This window comes from Alosa sapidissima, chromosome 14, assembly GCF_018492685.1.
Source record: "Alosa sapidissima isolate fAloSap1 chromosome 14, fAloSap1.pri, whole genome shotgun sequence".
Taxonomy (NCBI): Eukaryota; Metazoa; Chordata; class Actinopteri; order Clupeiformes; family Clupeidae; genus Alosa; species Alosa sapidissima.
The window spans coordinates 2,451,945-2,468,365 of NC_055970.1; the positions used below are offsets into that span (position 1 = coordinate 2,451,945).

Below are 16,421 nucleotides of genomic sequence, written 5' to 3' on the forward strand. Positions count from 1 at the left end.
TAATTTAGTCATTTACGCAGTGGAGAAAGTGGCAGCGCAAGAAAGAAAGTGCGTCCAAATTCACCCATTCTCATGTTGAACTACTCGCGAAGTAGCCTATTCATCACACAGACACCACATATCACATGAAAGAGCTTTTTCTCAGCTTTTAAACGATGTTAGCCGATAATTGCTGTGTTGAACGGTTCGCGAGAAAAGTAAATAATATAATTCAATTTAATCATACATTCTACTGAAGGTGTTGCGTCCCATGATCTCCATACCCATTCATCTCGGTGTAATACTTTACTTTACCCTTCTTTTAACACATGACAACCCATATATCAGAATAAACAGGAGACCTTACCGAACACAAAGGTGTAAAGCAGTCCCCTGTACAGTTAGCCGTTCCAGAGTAATCCAGTTTTGAATTTGCAGTAAGTGCAAGTTCGACATACATGGATGCCTCCAAATTTGGGCTTTAAGTTTTACAATGGGTTTAAATTGTTCCACATAATTTCATAACGGGCCAAATACAAAATAAATGTTACAAATATCGCCTATATATTGGTAAATCAGAGGACAGCTGACTAAGAGTTTGTAAAAGTAGCCTTAATGATCACAAAATGCTAAGCATGCATCTAGGCTATTTGAGTTTCTTAAAGCTGAGCTGTGCTTAAATTGTTCAATACATGATTTCATAACAGGCCAAATATAAAATAAATGTTATATATAGCCTAGATATCTGTAAATATTAGATAGTAAGATGATTTACAGTTCTATGTAATATGTCATGTTTTTGTAATGTTTCATACAGTGATGCAGGTCTACTGCAGTGAATAGGCTAAATACAACTTTGATAATTTTTATAGCCTACTACTAATAGTTAACTTTGGCCTTGGTGCCCTGACATGTGGCCTTTGTGCCCCCCACCAAATATGCCCAACTGAAGGCCAAGTGGCCTTGCCCCCAGAATGGTGAAATTCCAAGCCTGCCTATGACAGACAGGATTCTGGGTCCTCTGTGGGCCCTGTCAGTTCTGGGCCCTCGTCCTAACTCCACCTCCCCACCAGCAGCTACATTGACGCCCTGTGTGAGGATTGAACTCACAACCTTCAGATTATGAGACTGATGTGCTACCTACTGCGCTAAGGCTATCAAGGCTTCCGCTGCGGATGTCAGTATAGAGACCTCAATGTTTGCTAAAAGAAAAATTATGCTAATTAATATTTCTCAATAACTCATTGGCCTTGGCTCATTTTCTGTGAAGAATATACAAAATAACTCATTTTCAATGACTGCACACAGTACACTCCCCCTACACATAACTATATGTGTTGTTTGTGTCTACTGGACCACAGTGTAATAGGTGCTATGTGCAGGGTTGGGTAGTAAGTGATTACAAGTAATCTGGATTACGTAATCAGATGACAAAAAACAAGTAACTATAATCAGATTATAGTTACATTGTCGAAGATTGCTTGATTACATTTTGTTTATGTGTTTCAATAAATACAGGGATGGGCAAAGACACATCAGGACGTAGCCTATTTTGAAATAAAATACCAAATACCCTCCTTTTAAATGTCTCAAAATAAACTACAAAATACTGTAGCCATAATGTATCAAAATAAACTACAAAATACTGTAGCCATAATGTATCAAAATAAAATACTGTATTTTTGTATTTTGAAAATACTCAAAATATTTTTTTTCAATGGGGCATGGAACACTTTCTAAATCAGCTTTTTTATCCCAAACATTTAGGCTATTAAAACTCGAATAAGACCCAGGCCCAGAGGCCAAAGTGTTCAGGGATCCCTGAAGCCCAAACTTCTGTGTGAAGTCACTACTATGTTCTCCAGCCCTGATATCGGAATAGAGCCCCTCAGTCAAATAACATAGGTTATGTTATGTGATATGTCTTAATAGGGCCCCTCAATCATATAACATAGGTTATATTATTCACTCTGATATCTAAATGGGGCCCCTCATTCAAATAACACGGGTCATGCTACAGTATATGTGATAATCATGCTTTGTAATTGCCATCTTTTTTCACAGCAAGATGCCTTAAATGTGTTGATGGTTATATTATACGTCTCAATCTGTCATTTATTTGAACAAAACCTGCCAGAAGTCATAATTTAAGGGGTTATTGCCTTTTAGCACACCCAACTGCGACCCAGCTAGAGAATAAAATGGACGCCTATTTTGTCCACTTCATGTGAGTGGTTCTGTGCAGAAATACAAGACCAGTTGATAGTCCTAATTTGTGTTTAAAAGGGGAAGTATAAGGCTACATGTGTGCTATAATGTAGCAGAACCAGACCAGCAACCAACCGACCAACACCAACCAGACTCTGAAAAGGAGGACAAGTTATCTATAAAGTGAGGACAAGTTGGCCAAAATGAGGACACCCCCCAATGTCTGCTCATAGGCCTATTCCAGTTGTACCTAGCTGGTACATATCTGTGTAGTGTGTATGCTGTGTGAACTTCCTTCTCAACACCTTAAGAGTTGTGCTAGTAAGAGAGCCAGGAGACCGGGCTTTTAGCTCGATTGTTAGCATGCTTGACTCCCCAATCCAAGGTGCTGCTGTTTGTGGGTTCGAGTTCGGGCGAGTGCAGGGCTGAGCCGTGCAAATCAGTGCTATGACCCAGATCGGGAGTGAGGTTTAGAGATGATCACGCAATTTGTGTTGAAAAGGGGAAGTGGGGGCTACATGTGTACCATAAAGTAGCAAAAATAGCATTACCACAGCACAAATCTTTGGGCCATTCGCTCAACCCAGCACAAGCTTGCAGCAAGTGCCACCTGCTATCTGTAAGCCCTGTCTTTTTCATTCAATGTATTTGCAAGCTCTGTCTTTTTTATTCAATGTATTTCAATTTTGAGTTTTCAGTTGTGCCTGTATATGTGTGTGTCTAAGTGTAGGTGTCTGTGTGCGGGAATTTGTCTTATTGCACCAGCTATTCCCACACAAAGTTACAAAATTGCTAAATTTCAAGCACTTTCACCTGTTCTGATTAAGTTTTAAGAAATAAGCACGTATAATGATCAAAAATCTTCTTTCTATCCCCCCCCCCCCTTTTTTATAATTGAATTTTCTTGTTTTTTTTTTCACAAAAAAATGAAAATGATCATATGATCATAAATGTGATCTCACAGGGGTAAATGACAAATATGAACCATAAATTATGTCTGTATCATTGTTAATTGAGCTAAAGTAAACATCTGTTAAGTATTTTAACATAAATTGTTATGGCTGACATCCCGGGGCAATTGCTCTGTCATTAACACTTTTTAGAGTTTAACACGGTTTTAAACTTGCCGGTGACGCAAGAAGTCACGTGACATCTTAAGCTCCATTGCTGTGTCATATGTACCTGTGGTTTAACCTGCTGCTGCGTTTTACCTTGATCTCAATTGCTGTGTCTTCAAGGAAATTCACATCACACACTAGTCAAAGTCAAAGTCAGCTTTATTGTCAATTTGGAGGGGGGAGAGGAGGGAGAGAGTTCAGCATCCTTACAGCTTGGTGTATGAAGCTGTTGGTGAGTCTGGTAGTATTAGTACTAGAGGGCGTATTTATCGCGTTGAAACAGACGTGGTTTAAGGAGAGACCAGAGATGGGGACTCGAGTCTGAGACTTGGACTCGAGTCGCACGTAAGTCGCACAAACAGTGACTTCAGACTTGACTTGCGACCCCACCTCAAAGACTTCAGACTTGACTTCGACTCGAGCTTCGAGACTCGTGAGTCGGGAACAACCTGTATTTCATGCAATTATTGCTTTTTTAAATGTAAATGTATTAATGTATTTCTATTTAATTTTATTGGTACATAATTGGGGAAACATATGGCGAGCTGTCCTTTGCCATAATGTCCTTTGCCATAATGCAACGTACATGCGCTACGTGCGCCACTCACAGATCAAAAATGCATTAACGGGGACGTCCCCAAAAGGTCCGACATCGAACATCACATAGGAGAACTTGCTCCGGACGTAAATAACGTCCTGGTGACGTCCGCAAGAGAACATGACATTGGGGACCAATTGGGGACGTCGTAAATGTCCGCTTAAAGTCCGGGGGATGTCCTGTGTTTGTCGGGAAGAAATCACAAAGTACACAAATCAGCAACTTGACCTTTGACAGTAAGGCTGTTGTGCTTGAAAGTTTGTTTCATGAGCAAAAATGAAGTTAGGCCTAGATATAGCTCCTGAGAAACTCACTGACCTGAATAGATCAATGCCATCAAAGCATGGGGGAGACGGTGCTTTAATTAGGTAGTATCATATTAGTTTTAATCTAATCTAAGAAAAGCTATGGGTCATTTATCCTAGCAAGTCTATGAAATTATCTAAATAAAATCTGGACTGATGTCTGATAAATAATTCATGTAGGTTAGGTTACATCACCTGTTGGTTTTAAGGGTAATTAAATCTGTATTGATTATGGCTGATGGCAAGCTAGAAGGGGCCCATAATTATGTGTCTTCTAAGCAAATAAATTACTCTTGCATTACTGACAATCAGGCTAACTACTGACAACATGCTGCTGTATAGAATCCATAATCCTATGACCCTGTTTACATTAGTTTTTGAAATGTGTCTTTGGAGATTCTATCAAAAGTGGTCAGCTTTAAATACAAGTATAAACAGTCACCAAGAAGCACTGCAATCTAAAATAGTGTAAATAGTGTTGAAATGAAAACAGTGACTTAAAAAAGGAGAAATAGCTGTGTGTTCAGTCACTAAGACCCTCAGAGAGCAGCAGTCATTACCCAAACTGTCAGCTACTGAACTGAAAGATTAATAGTCACCGCAGGTCACACTCTTAGGAATATTTACCCCCCCACCCCCCACCCACCCAAGTTTAGCAAGGGGATGCAGGGATGCCCCCCCCCCCCCCCCCCCCAGTTCCTTTTCACCTTGATCATCCATCACCCTGTCCTCAGGGTGTGGGGTCGCCAGCTAGCAATGAACACAATCCCCACATTCATCAGACCTCCTGACAGACAAAGGATGTGTGTGTGTGTGTGTGTGTGTGTGTGTGTGTGTGTGTGGGTGTGTGTATGTGGTGTGTTTGTGTCTATGTGTGTCTATGTGCTGTGCACATGTGCGTGGGTAGTAGGTGTGTGTTTGTGTGCGTGTGTGTGTGTGTGTGTGTGTGTTTGTGTTTATGTGTGTCTATGTGCTGTGCACATGTGCGTGGGTACTTGGTGTGTGTGTTTGCGTGTGTGTGTGTGTGTGTGTGTGTTTGTGTTTATGTGTGTCTATGTGCTGTGCACATGTGCGTGGGTAGTAGGTGTGTGTGTTTGAGTGTGTGTGTGTGTGTGTGTGTGTGTGTGTGCACGTAGGTGTTATGCACATCTAGCAGAGGAAATACTGACGTGCTAAAGGAGTTCTTATAGATATTTCCTGACTTGTAGGAACAACTGGATTTCATACATTCTGTCATTCACACTAATAATGCTCTCAGTCTCTTCTCCACCTTTAGCTCAGCTCTTAGAGCTCTGCAGCCCTAACCCTAAATTTGGAAAAATAGTCAGACAGACCATATTGAAAAATTACTATATTAAAAAAAGTACTCTGGGGAAATTGTTGCATGGATGAGTAAAATATAACCATTGTGTTTTCTTGTGTGTGAGTGAGGCCACTGTATGGTGTCACTTTACACATGCCTTGTGCCAGCCTTAGGGAAGCAGCTTTGGGGAGCTGTCAGAGCTGGTGCCTTGAGTTGAGTCCTGACTGTCTGTATCTGCTGTTCTGGTCTGCAGGAGTCCTTCTTCCACTGGGCTTTTGGGGTGACCGAGGCCGACTGCTTTGGAGCCATCCACGTGGAGTCAGGGAGATCCCTGCTCTTCGCCCCTAAGCTGCCCGACAGCTATGCCACCTGGATGGGAGAGTAAGTCTTCTCTTCTGATCCTTTCTGCAGCTGAGGGAACTGGGATCTTTTACACTTTCATTATTATTCTTTTGAAATGACTGAATAACAATGTCTGAGTGGCTTCTGTACTGTTCTTATCCTTTCTTTCAATACACCATTCCTTTAATGTCATTTAAAATCTTCAGATGTTTCACACATTTTTCCTGAACCCTGAAATTCACTAATAACAAGGTTTGTAATGAGAAATGTTGGGTTTGAAGCTCTCATGAAGGAAGCGGTATTACAGTATTTATGTAAATGCTTTTTTTTCAGGGTGATTTCTTTTTTTTTGTTTATCAGCAGACCTTTGAAATCATATTCTATAGTAGTCATTATTTCTCCCCACTAATAGCTCAGCATTTCTGTAGTCTATGACAGTTTGGCAGTATTAAAATTCTCCAGTCAGGTACTGTAGTTGTTCTTCTGAGCCATGGTCCTGCGCAAGCAGTACAATTCTTATGAAATGTCTACCTCTCAGTGGTAGACATTTCACTCTCAGTGACCTGCTGCTGCAAATAGGGATTGTGAAAGGGCTTTACTTCAAGGTAATGGAGAATAAGCATTAGGGCTGTCAGGCTCTTTGATCTTGGCTTTTTATTTTATTGCATTCAAAGGTATCAATTGTGGAGGTGGCTTTCCACTCTCACATTATTTATATGACTCTCACCCAGCTATAATCCCCACTATTGAAAGCTCTAATTCCATTTCCATGTCATTTTCTCTCAGGTTGATATGCATGGAAAAACTCGGTTAATGGTGCTGGAGCTTGTGCTCTGTTACCTTTTTACCTGTGAATAGTGGAAAATGCATTTGTCAAGATTCTATTGATTTAACAGTACATGTACATGTAGTATAGAGATCAGCTATGACCATGTGTTGTGTTTAGATTCCAAGTGTGAGCAAAACAAAACAGAATAATATGTGATGGTGTTGGGGTAATCATATCTTATTATGACCGCCACGCAGCGAAGCGCGGCAGATTTTTTTAATTTTTTTTCGCACGTCCAAATTTCTGTCAAGGATTCCCGGGACACTGAAAGACCGGGGTACACGAAACTTGGTGGGCATGTAACCCCACATGGATAGCATGGAACCATCGTTTTTCGTTTTGATCTGTAGCCCCACCGCTGGACTGGACCCCCCGAAAGGGCACAGACACAGTTTTCTGTGAATATCTCGAAAACCGTAGGGTTTAGGAGGACCATCTTTTTTTGTATGTTGATCTCAAGGGGCCATGTCAACCCATTCCATAACCACTCATTTCATGTATAGCGCCACCTAGTTAAACACAAAAAAGTAAAAATGAGGTGTTGTAATTGAAGGTATCTGTGACCTAACATAGTCAAAACTGCATGAAATTGGAAGTGTAGGATCATTATGACACCATCTGTATGCACGCCAAGTTTTGTGGAATTCCGTTCATGGGGGGCCACACAATAAATGAATTTATGTTACTATACACCAACTGTCCTGTAGGTGGCCGGAGACAGTTTTCTGTGAATATCTCGAGAACCGTAGGGCCTAGGAGGTCCACCATGGCACATTTTCATGATCCACTGGGTCGTTATGGGCCACACAAAATACGGTGTTGCTAAAATTACTCCTATTGTGGCTATTAGAGACATGCGTTCATGAGTATCCAGCTTCAATGAGTTAAGTAAAATACATTCACACACACACACACAAAACATCACTAATGTTGTGGACATTCCTTTATTCTGAGATACATCAATAGGCTCTCAAAACAATCCCAAACAGACATAAGGTCTTTATAGAGCAAATCCATATAGATTATTTGTCAAATAAACCAGTAAAACAGAATTAGGGGATGGAATATATAACATTCACACTCATAGCTCATATTTTTAAAAAATTAATCAGTGAAAAAGTATCCTGACAAACAAGTAGCATTTTAATGCCTTAGTCATATTTTATCATTTCAAATTTTTCTCTAGGTTACCTGATAGCCCAGTTTGAGAGGTACAAGACGCGTGACATTATTTATTTTTGCAGCCAATCACTGCTGTTGTTTTATTTTATTGATTTGATTTTAGTCATAGAAGCTAAATTCGAAGGCAGGCCACAGGTAAAATCCAACGAACCGCGTTCACCCTGCAAGGCAATAGTTGAATAGAGCTTTTGAGGTATTGCCACTGCTCCAACACTGAAAGGCACTGTTAGAATGCTTGGATCAAGCCAGGTTCAGCATAGTGTATGTCACTGTCTGCTCACGTTGGTGACCAGACCAGGGCAAGCACACTTTCGCAGTTCCCGCCGGAAATGCAGTCTAGTTTTGTTAGTTTTCTTATTACTGTCTTTATTGTACAGTGGAGTTTAGTTATATGTTTATACTTATACTTATGTTTACCATTTCTGCTGTAAGTGCATGTTGTGTGTGATGTCTGTATGCTACTGAGACCCTTGAATTTCCCCTTGGGGATCAATAAAGTATCTATCTATCTATCTATCTATCTATCTATCTATCTATCTAAAACAGGATTAATGCATTATCATACTGGATACGTAATCATCCCACCTCTTGTAGCTTTCACCTCAGGTGCTTTAAACACCATGTCCTATTCTCTACGCCTGACTATATGCATTTGTCATGTATACAGACCTTAATGTCCTGTATTTGACCCTAGGCAGATGGGTCAGGCCCTTGAGTCGTGGATCTGCTCAAGGTTTCTTCCTATAATGTATCTCCAATTCTAGGGAGTTTTTCCTCGCCTCTGTTACCCATGAGCCTTCTTTTCTTTTCTTCCTTTCTTTTTTTTTTTTTTCTCTGATTGCCTAAATTCTGTAAAGTGCCATGATACATGTGTAATGTTTTGGCGCTCTATAAGCACAATAAATTGAATTAAAAAGCGCCTCTCTGATGTATGTTGACAGGATCTATCCGAGGGAGCACTACATGTTGATGAAGTGCACTACACCTGTGATGTGAGTATGAGAGATTGCTCTTTAAAGTGTAACTGTAGCCTGTAGGATGACATTTTAACCCATGAGCGAAGATTGTGTGCTGTCTATATTTTACTCATGTGCTCTTTGGGGTTTGTTTGTGATTAAGTTATTCATAGAAGTGTACGAGTGAACAGAAATTGGAATGATGAGAGATGTTTAGCATTTGTGACATTCTTTCTCAAGGTGATTGGACCTATACTAGTTTGGATAGAGGGGGCCCTGAAATCGAGCTGCCATCTTCACTAAGAAGGTTGGCGCCTTCATGTATGTTAGGTCAAGGTTTGGGTAAATGTCAGTGATGCTGGTTGTTAAGGGATACATCCTTGTGTACAATGTTGGATTAGTTTGGGTGATGTGGTCATTGAATATTTGACCTGCCACAGGGGGACGATGTAAGCTTTGACAAGTCCTAGAAGAAGTGTGCCTTTTCTCTGTATCTTTAGACTGCGCTTGTTAGCGACACAGCATAGGTCTCTGTGAATAAAGCTCTCTGAGATTTCTGACTGACTGCTGACTCTGCCTGAGAAGCCTCAGCTCTGAGCCTCACTCCTCTCCAAAAGCAACATTTTTAAAAATGCTAAATAGTGTTGGATCATTTTAAACAGTAGATGGCGTGTTAACCCATTCTCAATCCATTATATCCTGATTTTTGCGAAAATGGCCTCCCTGCTTTGTTCTGCGTTTGTCAAAGCCTTATGAGTGTGCATTAGCATGTCATTTCTGGATACCCATTTATTCCTGTCACAGTGTGGCTAACCGCTAATTAGCAGCGTTGAGATAAAAGCCCATCAGCCCGCCCTGCTTAACCTGTTTTCAGAGAAAAGGGAATGAACCACTGACAGCCTGACTGATGTTAGACAACATTAAACATGACTCAGAAACAAAGGCCAGCCACTGCCACCTAGGCAAATTCAAGCGAAGTCCTCCACATGTTTTGATACTGTGTTCCACAGTAAACAGAAGTAACTGCACAGTCCTACAGTAGACATTTGACACATTTTGTGCTTCTATTTAAAATGATGCCCAGGAGTCTAGCCAGTCTCCCTATTCACTGTGTCCACACTAATCTTCCTGATCCCAGGATGATACATGATTGGCAGCTGGATGCTGATGTAATGTTCAGACTGGCATGGGTCCAGTTTAATGCACTAAAACACCTCCAGACCTGCTCTGGGTGCTGCCTGCATTAGGCAGTGTTGTGCCATGGCAATGCATTAATATATTATTCTTGTAATGTAGCTGCATTCTGAATCAGTAGGATCATATATTATATTCTGAAGGTTCTGAATCAGTTGCCAGACCAAGGCTGTTTTTACCAGCATGGATGCATTGTGTGTTATATAGTTATGCAATATGCATCCATAATAAGACCTTTCTGTCCTCAGCATCAAAGCATCAGAGTGAAAATGCTTTGAAATATTGTGGTAAGGAACAGAATGCGAGTGATGCAACTCCTTTGCCCTTTTTGTCCTACTTTTGAAACCAGGGCCACACTGAGTTTACCAGTTTATGAGTTTGTGGATACATGCGTGATGTGTTACACAGGTATGCATCCAGATAAGACTTTCTATCCTCAGCATCAAAGGAACTTTTCCTTTGTATGAGTGTGGTGCAACAGAATGGGAGTGATGCAAGTCCAGTGCCCTTTTTGCCCTCTTTGAAGAGGTTCTGAGTAGGCCAGTTTCCAGGGAAACACGCCTGTTAGCCGGTTCCTTCCTCATGCTGGGCGTGTGGTCAAAGGGATCACCTGAGTGATTGGATCTGGGACCATTGCTCGTGACCCGTGCTGTCAGGTAGCTATGGAAACTAACTCATTCACCAGAGAAACATCAGATTGCCTCATAAATGGTGAATGCCAGTGAGCATCCCTAAAAGTCAGCAGTTCTCTCTTGTCCCCATGCAATCTTTGTGAGAAATGGTGGAGGAGTTCTAGTTTGTTCATTTTCACTCATGCGGCCGTTTTTCATAACCTTTCATGCCTCTTTTGGATAAGTGAGATTAAATCATTTCCCACAAGTAACATGAAAGCTACATTTATATACAGCTCAATGAAATGACTAGAAACTTCCACTAAAACTCCATCTGTCCATCTTCACAAGCAGGCCTATTAGCTTAGGGTATTTCGTGCAGTTTTTTATTTTCGTTTTAGTATTTAAGAAGATATGGTTCTCAGGAAATTACCACTGGTCAGATTTGAACTCAAGTGTGGTACAAAAACTGCAGCCGCTTGTGTCACAGAGACCATCACCTCTTTACTCTGATTTCCAGTTTAGAATATGAAAAAAGTAACTGTCATAGTTTGTCTGCAAGAGAGCTGTTAGAAAGACATCCAGCAGAAATGTTTAGATGGATAGCTGGGACTAACCTGACCCTCGCCAGATGAATTTCGTTCTGCTTAGCTCCGCCTAGCTTCACTCACATCCATCTGGGACCTCTTCCATTGAGAGTGATTTCTGCAACCAACTTTATGGTTCAGCCAATCAGGACGCAGGGCGGGAGTTTCATAGATGTGACATAGCGTAGAAGCAACTGTGAGACAGCGTTATCAGCGTCACGGGTTGGCTTCGATGTGAGTTGTTGAAGTAGCACGTCAATAGATGACGGACAAGTGGCTTATTCAATCATATGCAAGCATTTTTTGATTAGGCCCAGCCTTCTGAAACACCATTCCAATGGATCGGTTCCAGATGGATGAGTGAAGCTAGGTGGAGCGAAATTCATCTGGCGAGGTATCAGGTTAAGCTGGGACAGGAGATGGAGGGATTTTAAAAGGGATTTTGTAGTCTGAGCTTTCAGCATTAATTTCAGTTTTTGAGTTATGTGTGTGTCCATGATGGCTTTATTCAGAGAGCTTGCGTGGTTGTGTGTGTGTGTGTGTGTGTTTGTGTACTGAATCCTATGGCTCATTTCTCCAAAATTCTGCTTTGTGTTGCTGTGACTCATTGTCTCATTGTAAGGCAAAAGCGGACTGCAGAGCTTTAATAAAGTCTGCTGGACTCATCTGAGTTTTGTCATTTCCTGTTCCCTCCATCAAGACGGCTCTGCCCGCTGTGCTGATGAGCTGATGATGCCTTCCTGTCCACAGCACAGGATAATGAGGCAACAAGCTCAGCCTCCATGATGCTTCACGTCTGTCCTCTCTGATCTCTCATCTGCTCTGCTCTGCTCCACAGATTGCTGATGTTCAAGCGGAGTCCAGCGGCCCTCCTTACTCTGGTAGGTTCACTGCTATTGGGGCATCCCTCAGTGTTTTTGTAGCAGTAGCTGCTGTAGTCTTTATCAAGGAAAGTCAGTGAGGGAATTCAAATAGAGATGATGTTAACACACTTTGAAAAACTCACAAAGAAATCACCTACACACTCTGTTACTCCCCATCTCCCTCAATCCAATAGATTTACAAAATAGACTGTGTTGATGTGTTAATTTGTATAGACAGAAGAAGTGGAGGAAGACATCCAATACATTTATCTGTGTTTTATATTCCTGTTTCAGATCATCCACACCTCTTTTGAATATTTTACACTTAAAAAAAAAAAAGTGGATCTTAAAGCGGTCTTATTGCCTCGTGTATAAACTTACTGTGTGATGAAGTACTTGCACACATAGGGCCAGGATAGAGTTGAATTTAACCGCATGGGTTGTCATCTGTGGAGATGAAAGGGTTATTCTCCACAATCAACATCACTGTTGCTTGCTTGGCAAGCCTTACTGGGTTTGTTGTCACAAATCGGAATAAGTTCATTTGGCATCCTATGTAGACAGACAGCTATCCGTTGTGTGTCTCTGTATTCTCTCAGTGGATGAGCATCATAAAGGACTTGAAAGCCTCCTCTGAAATGTCTTTGCTTTTCTCTGCTTCCTTTTGCTCTTCTTCTGCAGCGTGGAGTGAATACTGATAGTGGGAGTACCTGTCGCGAAGCCTCCTTTGAAGGAATCAGCCAGTAGGTTTTAGTAGCATCAAATATTCATTAGTCATCTATTGTTTTCCAAGCTCATTTCCACTCATATTAGCAGCTATGCTGTGAATGCTAAGCTGTAGAATGTGATTGATCATTTTGTTTCTGGTTGTTATGTAGCAGAAAGAACGTTGAGACATTCTCCATTTCTTGAATAAGCCTATTTCAGAAAGTGCATGTTTGAATTATATGCACTTGCGTAGAAAAAGAAGGAAAAGTTCTGTTTAAAATGTGTAAAATGAAGTTTTCTTATCATGGTATGCATTCAAATACAGATTCAAAGTAAACAACACCATCCTGCACCCTGTAATTGTGGAATGGTAAGTAGGCTTTTGGCTATTCATGAAAATGATAATAGATAAGCTGTTTTATGCCACAATATATGTACAGTAGTGATACATTTAGATATTATCTTGTTGGATGGTTTAATAAAGACAATGGCTGGGTTATTTCAGTGTTTTTGGATTGTATGGCAAATATCAGAAATGTGTAAATTTGAACCTGAGTGAATTAGGGACATGGGCATGTTGAATGCTGACTAACATTTTCCTTTGTTTTTGGTAAAACATAATTGACTCTCAGATAACGTTTCCTCAAAAGATCTGACAAAGTAGCCACTCATTAATCATCAATTTGTAGCTCATGTATATCCTTTGGATGCTTTTATTTAAGATGAAATGTGTTAAATAAATTAATGCTATTTCAAACGACACAGCACATTTTTTTGTGTTTGTACAACATTATTGCTAGTTTATGAAGCCTCATTCACAGTAGTACAGTCTCTTAGTACATATGCATTTCACATGCTGCTTGAAAGTATGTGAATTCCTGAACAGTTTGGAAAAATCCGTTTTATCATGACTTTTATCATGAATTTGATCATTACCAGTTTTTACTGATGTGTATATTTGTTAAATGCATGGACTTTTTTAGAGGGAACTGCGTGAGAAGCCAAAAAAATCTTGAAACATGGAATTAATGTATATACAAAAATAAGTAACTCCCAGCTGCATTGGTAAAGTCAAGTAGGTAATTGATTAATGTAAAACATATTTGGGTGCTGAAATAATCAGTTAAGCATACTAATCAAACAGACTTGCTTTGGAAAGGGTTTGCAGATCAACAGTGCCAAGAGGAAAGGAGATATCTGAGGTCATAAGGTGACTCAGAATGGTGACAGCCCATCAGTCTGGGGAAAGTTACAAGACCCTCTCTAAAAGATTCCTGCTCCATTTAGCCACTGTAAGGCAAGCCTTTTTGCAAATGGAGGGCATTCATCACAGCAACATTTCCTATAAGTGGATGCCCATCAAAAGTATGACCAAGATGCACCAAAAAGATCATAAATTGAGTAAAAGCCAACCCACACATCTCCTCTATAGAGTTACAGATCTTGATGGCAGCATCTAAATCTACATGCGTTTACAATCAGATGAAACTGGGACAGACATGATGTTCTAGGGTTGCTAGAAGGAAGCCTCTGCTCTCAAGAAACTTTCAGAGGCCTTCTGGAAGGTGAGTCCAAAATAGAATTATCTGGTCACAATCCAAATCGTCATGTTTGGAGGAAAGCTAACACTGTGTACCAAGAAAAGAGCCCCTCTCAACAGTGAAGCATGGTGGTGGAAATATGGAGGTGTGGGGCTGTTTTTTTGCCTCCGGAACTGGGCGACTCCATACCATCCAGGAAGTATGAATTCTCAGGCCTATCAACACATTCTTGATCTGAACCTCATGTCTGTCAGGGAGATGAAGCTAGGGAGGAAACAGATTTTACAACAAGACAATAACCCTATAGGCATTCAAGCGAAATGACCAAGGAATGGCTTAAGATGAAGAGAATTCGTACCCTGGAGTGGCCTCGTCCAAGTCCAAACCTCAATTCAGTAGAAATGATTTGGCTAGATCTGAAGCGGGCTGTACATGCCAGTTGACCCTCCAGCCTCTCTCAACTGGCTGAGTTCTGCAAGGAGAAGTCCAAGAAACAGATGTGAGACACTGGTTAATGGGTACAGAAAACCCAAAAAGTAGTGGTTGCAAAAGGAGGTGCTACAAGAAATGAACTACATGGGTTCACATACTTTTGTATATAAATGTCATATTTTGAACTGTATAACTTTCCTTTGTTTCTGTCTATTCTTTGGAAGGTAAGCTTTACAAATTAGGGGTTGGATGTGCATTTAATAAGGTTATTTTGATTGTTTTGTAAATAACAACTGACCGTGTCTGAGGGTTCACAAACCTTCAAGCAGCACTGTATTTACAAACACCTTATCTGAAAAGGAGCACTGTATTTACAAACACCTTATCTGAAAAGGAGGACACTTCTACCCTCTGCAGGCTTTAAATGAACCCGCTAGCACATTAGAGGAGGGTGGGTTTCAGTGACTGACTGTGATCAGAGGAGGACTGTTTTGAAAAGACTCAGACTTCAAACCCTTCTAAGGATATTGTAACGACAGTCTAATGTGTGTGTGTGTGTGTGTGTGTGTTCAAAAGGCAGTGAAATGTTTCAAATCAAAGAAGAAGAAACACACACACATACTGTATGCACACACAAACAATGAAGAGGAGTTTAATAGGTCGCTTCAGAGTTGCTCTCCTGCCTTGTCGTGGGGCTGTGTGCTTGTGTGGGTCTGTCGCAGCGGAGATCATCTGACATTGTCTTTACATGTCCTCTGCTGTGCCCCGTCTCCTGGCAAATATAGCTGTCTGCGGACCAGCTGCAACTCTGTTGTGTCTCTGGAGTTTCGGAGAGATGCTCTGTGTTAGCGCCGTCACTTTAAGATGGCTGTGTTGAGTGGAGAGGCACTTTGGGATCGCCCTAAAGAATATCGGAGGCAGTGTCTGTAAAATAGGATGTCTGCTGAAAAAGAAATTGTTGGTTAGATTAGATTTCTTTGTCTGAGATTATGTAGCGTAGCATTTTCTTGGCTGGACTCAGTGATGCCTACTGTACCATCAGTGTGTGTGTGTGTGTGTGTGATGTATGTGTCTAAATATATTGTTTCAGTGGTGCAGTCGCCTCATCTTCTAGCAGCAACTTGAAATTTATTCAAGGCTGTCAGTGGTCTCCACGGAGACCTGCGAGCCGACGCCTGAACATCAGAGTGAGCTTTAGAAAAGCAGTGCACCGTCTGCAGAACAGACAGGAGTTTAGTCCCAGAGGCCCATCAGATCTGTTCCCAGCACCTACCCAGAGATCTGACTGCAAAACTCACCAGGCTTTAGACTGAAAATACTCCATCAGAGGTGGTATGTATGTACTCTTGAAGAGGGTTTATGCCATGGTATGATTACTTAGTTTCAGATGGCAAATGGCTGACTTTGATGTGTCTCACATGCCCTTTAGCCTTCTATTGGATGGCCTTGTGGAGGCTTGAGAGTTTAGGCTGAACTCAAAGCCAGGGTTCTGATCCTGTAACTCGTATGTGAAATGTACAGGCAACACAATGTTCACAACAGCCACATTTAGAGAACAAAATGAATATTGAATGTGTGTGCTAAATGTCAGACAATAGCTATACTGTACATCAAGGCTCAATTTAACTACATGACTGACTTCTCAATTGAAATTGTATTCATGAT

At 41.0% G+C, this 16,421-nt stretch overlaps 1 long non-coding RNA gene across 1 annotated transcript; it reads left to right on the forward strand.

Moving 5' to 3' along the window:
- Positions 1-5,757: 5,757 nt before the first annotated feature.
- Positions 5,758-13,153, forward strand: LOC121682257. The gene is made up of 5 exons (XR_006022487.1): positions 5,758-5,892; positions 8,806-8,856; positions 12,051-12,093; positions 12,757-12,818; positions 13,109-13,153. It is a non-coding gene; the product is annotated as an uncharacterized LOC121682257 (long non-coding RNA).
- The last annotated feature ends 3,268 nt before the right edge of the window (positions 13,154-16,421 follow it).